Genomic DNA, 6,386 nt, shown 5'->3' with positions numbered 1-6,386 from the left:
ACTTCCCACCTTCTCCCAGTCAGGTATCCAGCTCAGGAATCTCTTTACAGGTGTGTCTGGTAGCAAGTTCTCCTGGGAAGTTAGGTAAAAATGCACCTCAGAGAATATTGTTTTTAAAGGTAGCTTTCATCCTATGAATGTCTTACTTACTGATTTATTCAGCTGTCTCCTCCTTTTGGCTTAGTAGGATTGTTTGTGCAAGGCACTTACTAACTTAATATGACTAAAATAGTAACACATGGTCTTTGAGGGGCTCAGGGAAAGTTTTTAAGGCACCTTTAATTGCAGTTCATCAGAACCATGTTTGAGGGGCTGTCTCATCCCTCTGCAGATTTTCTGTCATTCCCAGTTTTGGTCTCAGATATTTCTGGCTCCTGCCTCTCTTTCCGGAAATGAGGGCAGGGACCAGTGCTTCTTTCTCTTCTTATTACGAACTCAGGGATGCCTTGCGCTCTGGCTCACCGAGCATCAGAACTTCCCGTTTCTTCCTCCTCATCCAGCAGAGGAAGCAGCTATTTCCCTCCTCCTTTGCTGCCAGTTCCATCTCTCAAGAAGTCTCCAAGTTTCAAGAGTCTGTCAGGGCCCTATTTTTAGTGGAGTGAGACTTCTCCAGGGTGTCCAGATTGGCGATGCTTCCTCTCCACCAGATGGGCTTCTGCGTCGCCCATGGAGCCTCCTGTGTCCTTGGTTCCTGCATATTGGTCACCTCATGTAACCTTTGCCGCATGAGAGCAATTCTGCATCTTCACTTTGCCCCATTGCCTGTCCACTATCAGACAAAGAAACAGGCTCAGCAAGGATGAGGACTGGTCTCAATTTCACGTTCAGTAGGGACAAAACCAGGCCTTTTGAGCTGATCGAATCCCAGTCCCTCAGCTGTTCATCCTTCCATATCCTGACAACAGCAGTAGAACACTATGTTCACTCCATTCCCACAATCCTTTGCACCCCTTAGGTGGGCATAACCACACAACCTGCCAGAGAGAGGAGAGGATGTGTCTGTGTGGGTCATACACAATGTTGATCTTCCACCTACTGACCTAGAAGTTACAAACTGTCAGTCTGATGGCCGAAAGCTTACCGTAGCTGTGCTGAGTTTTAAATTTTTGAAAGTTAGGCAATGACATTTAACAAGCAACAATGCTCACATAAAAATTCCAGATATCCAGATTCTCTTGAAAATTCAGAAAACTGGCAGTCTAGGTTTGTATCTAAATTAACCCACAGTCAAATGGAGCTGAGTAGGGTCTGTCCACATCCAACAAGGCAGATGCCACAGTCCCCCCATGCCTTATTATATTATAATACAGGGCCAGTGTCAGCTGCTATTTGTCTCCTCACATGTGTTGTTGCTTTTTCTTTTCTTTGTTTTTGGTGGGATGAGTTTGAACTCAGGGATTGTGTTTGCAAAGCAGATGTTATACTTTGAGCCACACCTCCAGTCCATTTTTGCTCTGGTTATTTAGGGATGGCGTCTCACAAACTATTTGCCTGGGCTGACCTGGAACTCCTGATTTCAGCCTCCTATGTAGCTAGGATTACAGGCATGAGCCACTAGTGCCCAGCGTGTTGCTTTTTCTTACTGGTAGTTTGCAGAAGAGAGAACCATAAGCCACAGCAAGCTCACTCACTCAGTATAACCTGGTCCTCACAGGCATCTATCTGTGTTTTCAATCCCTGTCATCCCTAAAATCTCTACCAAGTTATCTTTGAAAATTACAGTGCCTTAGCACAACAGCAGGTACTCATAGACAATTATATAGCTATTGTTTACTGAATGCTCTTCATAGCCAAGTGAGGTTATGGGAATTCTCACCCTTCTAATAGTGAATCAGTAGGCTCAGAGCAGTTGAAGCCATGCTGGTGAGTTTTGTCACTGGGACTTCGGTGGTGTCATTTTTGTGCTGAGCTGCCTCTTGTTTTGTGTACTTAATGCTCATTCCTTTTGCCTTTCAACTTGCTCTCTGGTTTCTGAAGGTGTCATAAAAGAGGTCAGTTGCTAAGGTCAAGCTTCGACACTATGACTGGGAAGAGACTGACTTAGAGGAGAAAGGCATTTGCATTGAAGGACCACATAGTGCAGTGCTAAATGCATATCGGTAGGGACATTTTGAACCAAGGGGAAATGGCGTGGAAAGGCCTTGAATGGCACCCTGACGCACTGGGGAGCTGTGCAAGGTTTTAAGCAGGACAGGGCATGATCCATGTCTGGTTTCATGTGGCAGCAGAAGGGAGGCAAATCATTCAAAAGCAAAGTACTGGACCCTTCTGCAGAGAGAACAGATTCCAGGGAGACCGTAGAGGCCCCGCCAGGGAGGACTAGCTGGAGGGGTGGGTGGTGGGAACACTTGAGATTGTCCATCAGGAGTCACCCACAGTGTCGTTAACTGGGATAAAGGAAGGTGGGAGGAGATAGGGGTTGGCAGGGTGTCCATGGAGGGATGTCCTCTGGGAGTCTGGAATGCCTCAGGAGATGCAGGTGCTGCCTGCCAAGCTGAGTGTGTGGAGAGCCATGAGAACCAAGTGCTTAGAGCCAAAAAGAGCATGGAAACACCTCCTGTCATACCTACCAGATTTTCTTCTGGTCACTAGCTCCCAGGTTCCCTTTCTTCCTTCCTAGGCTTAAGCCCCCCACAGTGAATAACCAGTGCCCCATGCCAGGGTGGCAGAGTGCAGGCCCTGGTGAATTTTGGTTCCTACGGATGGTGGCAAGGTCCCAGCCATTACTAGGAAACAGGTGTTCCACACACCAGGACTGCAGGTTCTCACCAAGCTCCTCCACTTCCCTGGGGAGAAGAGTTACTAGGTCAGGTTCTCTATGCACCGCCCCCCCCCACCTGCCCCCACTGCGTGGGGCCCATCTTCTCTCTTCCTGCGAGCAGTGCATTTGGCTTTTTATAAAACCAATAAATAAATAAACAAGTGGGCATGATTAATTGATGGCATGGAGCGGACCAAGGCGCTGGGAGTCAGGTCGCCCAGCTTCCTGGTGAAGCTGGCTTTTCAGAGACCTGGGGCCTGCGCCAAGGAGGGGAAACCTGTCTAGGGGAGGTGCTTGCCCTGTGTTTCCACCTGGCCATCACACACGGCCTTTGTCTTGGTCTTTCCCAAGTGCCCTTTTCCCTACCCTTGTCCTTTGTTGGAGTCTGAGAACCCTTGGGCTAAACCCCCACGATGGGCCAACCAGACCCCTGCCCCAAAGGTAGCCTTCTGGTAGACCCCCTCCACATCCCTGTTCCAACCACCCTGTGTGTGGGTCCACAGGTTTCAGTGTGCTGGGAAGACTGGGGCACTCTGACCCCTAGAGAAGGGGTTTCCTGCCAGGGCCAGGCCAGCTGTGAGGGTGGGGTAGGGAAGGGAACGCGCTGATGGAGGTACCTGGAGATGGCACCCCGAGAGGGGCAGGAGGCCCTTCTCCGAACGCTGCACGCGCGTGAGTGGCGGGGGTGTGCCGGGTCCCGGGTGTGCAGAGTTTGGGGAGGGCCCGAGGGGAGTGCGGGGGAGGAGGAGTGGAGCGGGAGGAGGCGGGAGGGAGGCGGGCAGAGCGCAGTGCAGCGGTGGCAGAGGCGGCGGCGGCGGCGGCGGCGGAGGAGGAGGGAGGGAGACAGGCGGGCGGCGGCGGGGCCGCGGGGCGAGGCGAGGCGAGGCGAGCGCGGGGCCGTGGCGGCGGAGGAGCCGCAGCTGCAGCTGGGCCGGGCCGGGCCGGGCCAGGCGCGCACCAGTGGCGGTGGCGGCGGCAGCGGCAGCGGCAGCGGAGGCGGCAGCATCGCTCCCGGAGCCGGCACAGGTGAGGCGAGCGGCCGGGCCCGGTGCTCTGGGCCTCTTCTCCACTCCCCTGGTCTCTGCCTCTTTCTCTGCAGGCTTCTCTTCCATAGGCGCTCGTGCTGGGGATCCCGCCGGGCCAGAGCCCGAGCCCCCCGGCAGAGCACGTCCTGGGTCCCCTCTTGCCTCCGAGGCAGGCGCCTTGTCAGCAGTGACCTTGAGCGGGCACCAGGAGGCGGGCGGGGCGGGCGGGGTGGGCGCCCGCGGACCCGGCGCTTGCGGTACGCGGAGGAGGCGCGCCTCGCGCCATGGCGCGCAAACTTTCCGGGGTCAGAGCAGCCCCGGAGCTGGGGGACGTCCAGGGTACTAGAACCCCCAAGTTGCCTCCTTCCCAGCTGTCTCCGACTCCTCCACCTGGTTTTCCCTCGGTATTGGGGGGCCCTCCTTTCTCCCAGCTCTGGTTCCCGCAAGCCAGGGACACGTCCAGCGCGGCGGATATTGACCCTGGACTGGGGGCTTCTCCCCTCCCCAAAGGTGGTTTCCAACTTTAAGAGCTGAGGTGCTGGAATACACGCTGCCAAGTGCTCTCTGCACCTCTGGCCTCGTCTTTTCCCTGCACCCTCCATCCTGCCCACTGCCCTTCGCCAAGCACGGCGCCCAGGGGTGATAGGGGCGCTGGAGAGCCGAAGCCCCAGCCGTCAGTAGAGCTCCCAGACCCGCAGTGTGATCTTTCAGCCCAGCCGCAAAGGCTCCAGCGGAAAGTGGGGTCACGCAGGCAGGTACTGGCTCTGGCCTTCATTCTGGACACCGATGTTCACTCAGGGCCTGGTCACCCCATCCCTTCTTATAGCCTCTAGAGGAAGGGATATCTTGGCCCTACTGATAGAAACACAGCTTTCTAGGACATTATTAGCCTTGGAAAAGAACATGAGGCCCAGAGAAGGTGAGGCAGCCTCAAGGTCACACAGCCAGGGGAAGATGGAGAACTGGGCTTTCTTATAGCTGGTTAGGGCAGTTGGAGAGGACTCTTGTTTGGTTTGGGTTCTGAGACACTCTTAGTAGTTCTGTGGCTTTGGAAAATCACTGCTTCTCCCTGACTCAGTTTCCCTGAGTAGTCACCTGACAAGACTAATCTGACAGCTGAATGAGTTATTGTTCTTAAAGGTTCTTACCATCATGCTTAGTGCTTGGTCTGTGACCCCCCCACCAAAAAAAAAATTGATTACCACCTTGTGAATTTCCTTTCTCAATCTGGAAGAGAGGGCCAGTCATTCTCATTCTCTTCCTTGGGCTTCCAACACCTGGATTTAGGTGTGTTCTCTGCTGGAGCGATGTGGTCTGGGAGCCTTGCTGGAACCTCGTTCTCTCTGTGCAATGTGCAATAGAGGCAGGACCCAGCCCCCTCCAGAACCCACTGTACTGGCTGGACTGGCAAGCTAGACTCTGGTTTCCTAAGGCTTCCAAGGGGATGTCAGTATGGGATTCCTAACTGGGGAATGAAGACAGGCCCTGCTGCAGTCCCAGGAAGGGACCCTACACTGCCTGGGATCTGGTGGGAGGAATCTTCACCCTCTCCATCTGACCCATTCTTCACCTACCTCCACAGGATGTCATTCCTTCTCCCAGAGCACACTCCTGGCAGCAGAGATGGCGGGGAGGTGGGGAGTTGGGTGTATTCATTCATTCTTCCCCTCGCTGAATCTCCATTCTTAGAAATACCCTGGAGCTCAACCATCAGTAGCAGCAGGGAAGCTCTACCAGGTGCCAGCACTTGCTAGGCTCTAGAGACACATTCACTCATTTGACAAATTTTTATTTAGTACCTAGTATGTGCTAAGCACTGTTTATAGTGCCAGGATCACACTGGTAAATAAAACATACCTGGTTCTGACCATCTAGGCTGACTAGAGGGAGTGAGGCTACTATTAATAATAATAGGACCACAGGCGTAAACCAGGATGGCCCAGCCAAACCGGGATGTGGACTTGCCCTGCAACCTTGTGGGATTAATATTTTTGAGCACTTGTCTTCGCAATTGTCTGTGCTAAACACTTTTGGGTTATCATCTGATTTATTCCACAAGGCTGTGAAGTTGCTATTACTGTATGTGTGCAACTGGTTAGAAGTGGAGCTGAAGCCACCTCCACCACTATGCTCCTACCCCCAGAGATGGGTGACACTAGGGTGTCACTTACTTCTCAGAGAGCCTGCAGATGACTTAGCCAGTAGCACAGATGCTGTAATGGATGTGCAGTGGGAAGCAGACAGACAGATTCTGCCTGGAAAGGTCAGAGGTAGCTTCCTGGAGGAGGGGACCTCCAAGCTGAACCTTGAAACATTTGTTAGGAGTCTAACAGACTGAAAAGGTTGGCAGACAGGTATTCCAGGCCCAGGTTGCTAAGGCATGAGGGTGTGGGAGATGCAGACTGGTTGGAGACCCAATCCCCAAAGTGGATCCAGATTCAGTTGCAACCAAACAAAAGTTAGATCTGGAACATGGGAGGCCTGCAGATTCACCACGTGGTAATGTTCTGAATTTCAGAAGGACATTCAAAGATTTGACTATTCTGTAGGTGGGGAGTAGAGAGAGAGAGACTTTGTTAGACATGAGTTCTGTCCAACAA

General features: G+C 53.1%; 1 protein-coding gene across 1 annotated transcript in view; it reads left to right on the top strand.

The window, feature by feature from the left end:
* Positions 1-3,689: 3,689 nt before the first annotated feature.
* Atp2b2 (ATPase plasma membrane Ca2+ transporting 2) overlaps positions 3,690-6,386 on the top strand; it is a 333,232-nt gene continuing 330,535 nt past the window's right edge. Inside the window, exon 1 of the mRNA XM_074044411.1 lies at positions 3,690-3,787. The gene's annotated coding sequence lies outside the window, so the exon portion shown is untranslated. The remainder of the gene's footprint in view (positions 3,788-6,386) is intronic.

This window comes from Castor canadensis, chromosome 10 (assembly GCF_047511655.1).
Source record: "Castor canadensis chromosome 10, mCasCan1.hap1v2, whole genome shotgun sequence".
Lineage (NCBI taxonomy): Eukaryota > Metazoa > Chordata > Mammalia > Rodentia > Castoridae > Castor > Castor canadensis.
This window is presented reverse-complemented; position numbering and strand designations above follow the sequence as displayed.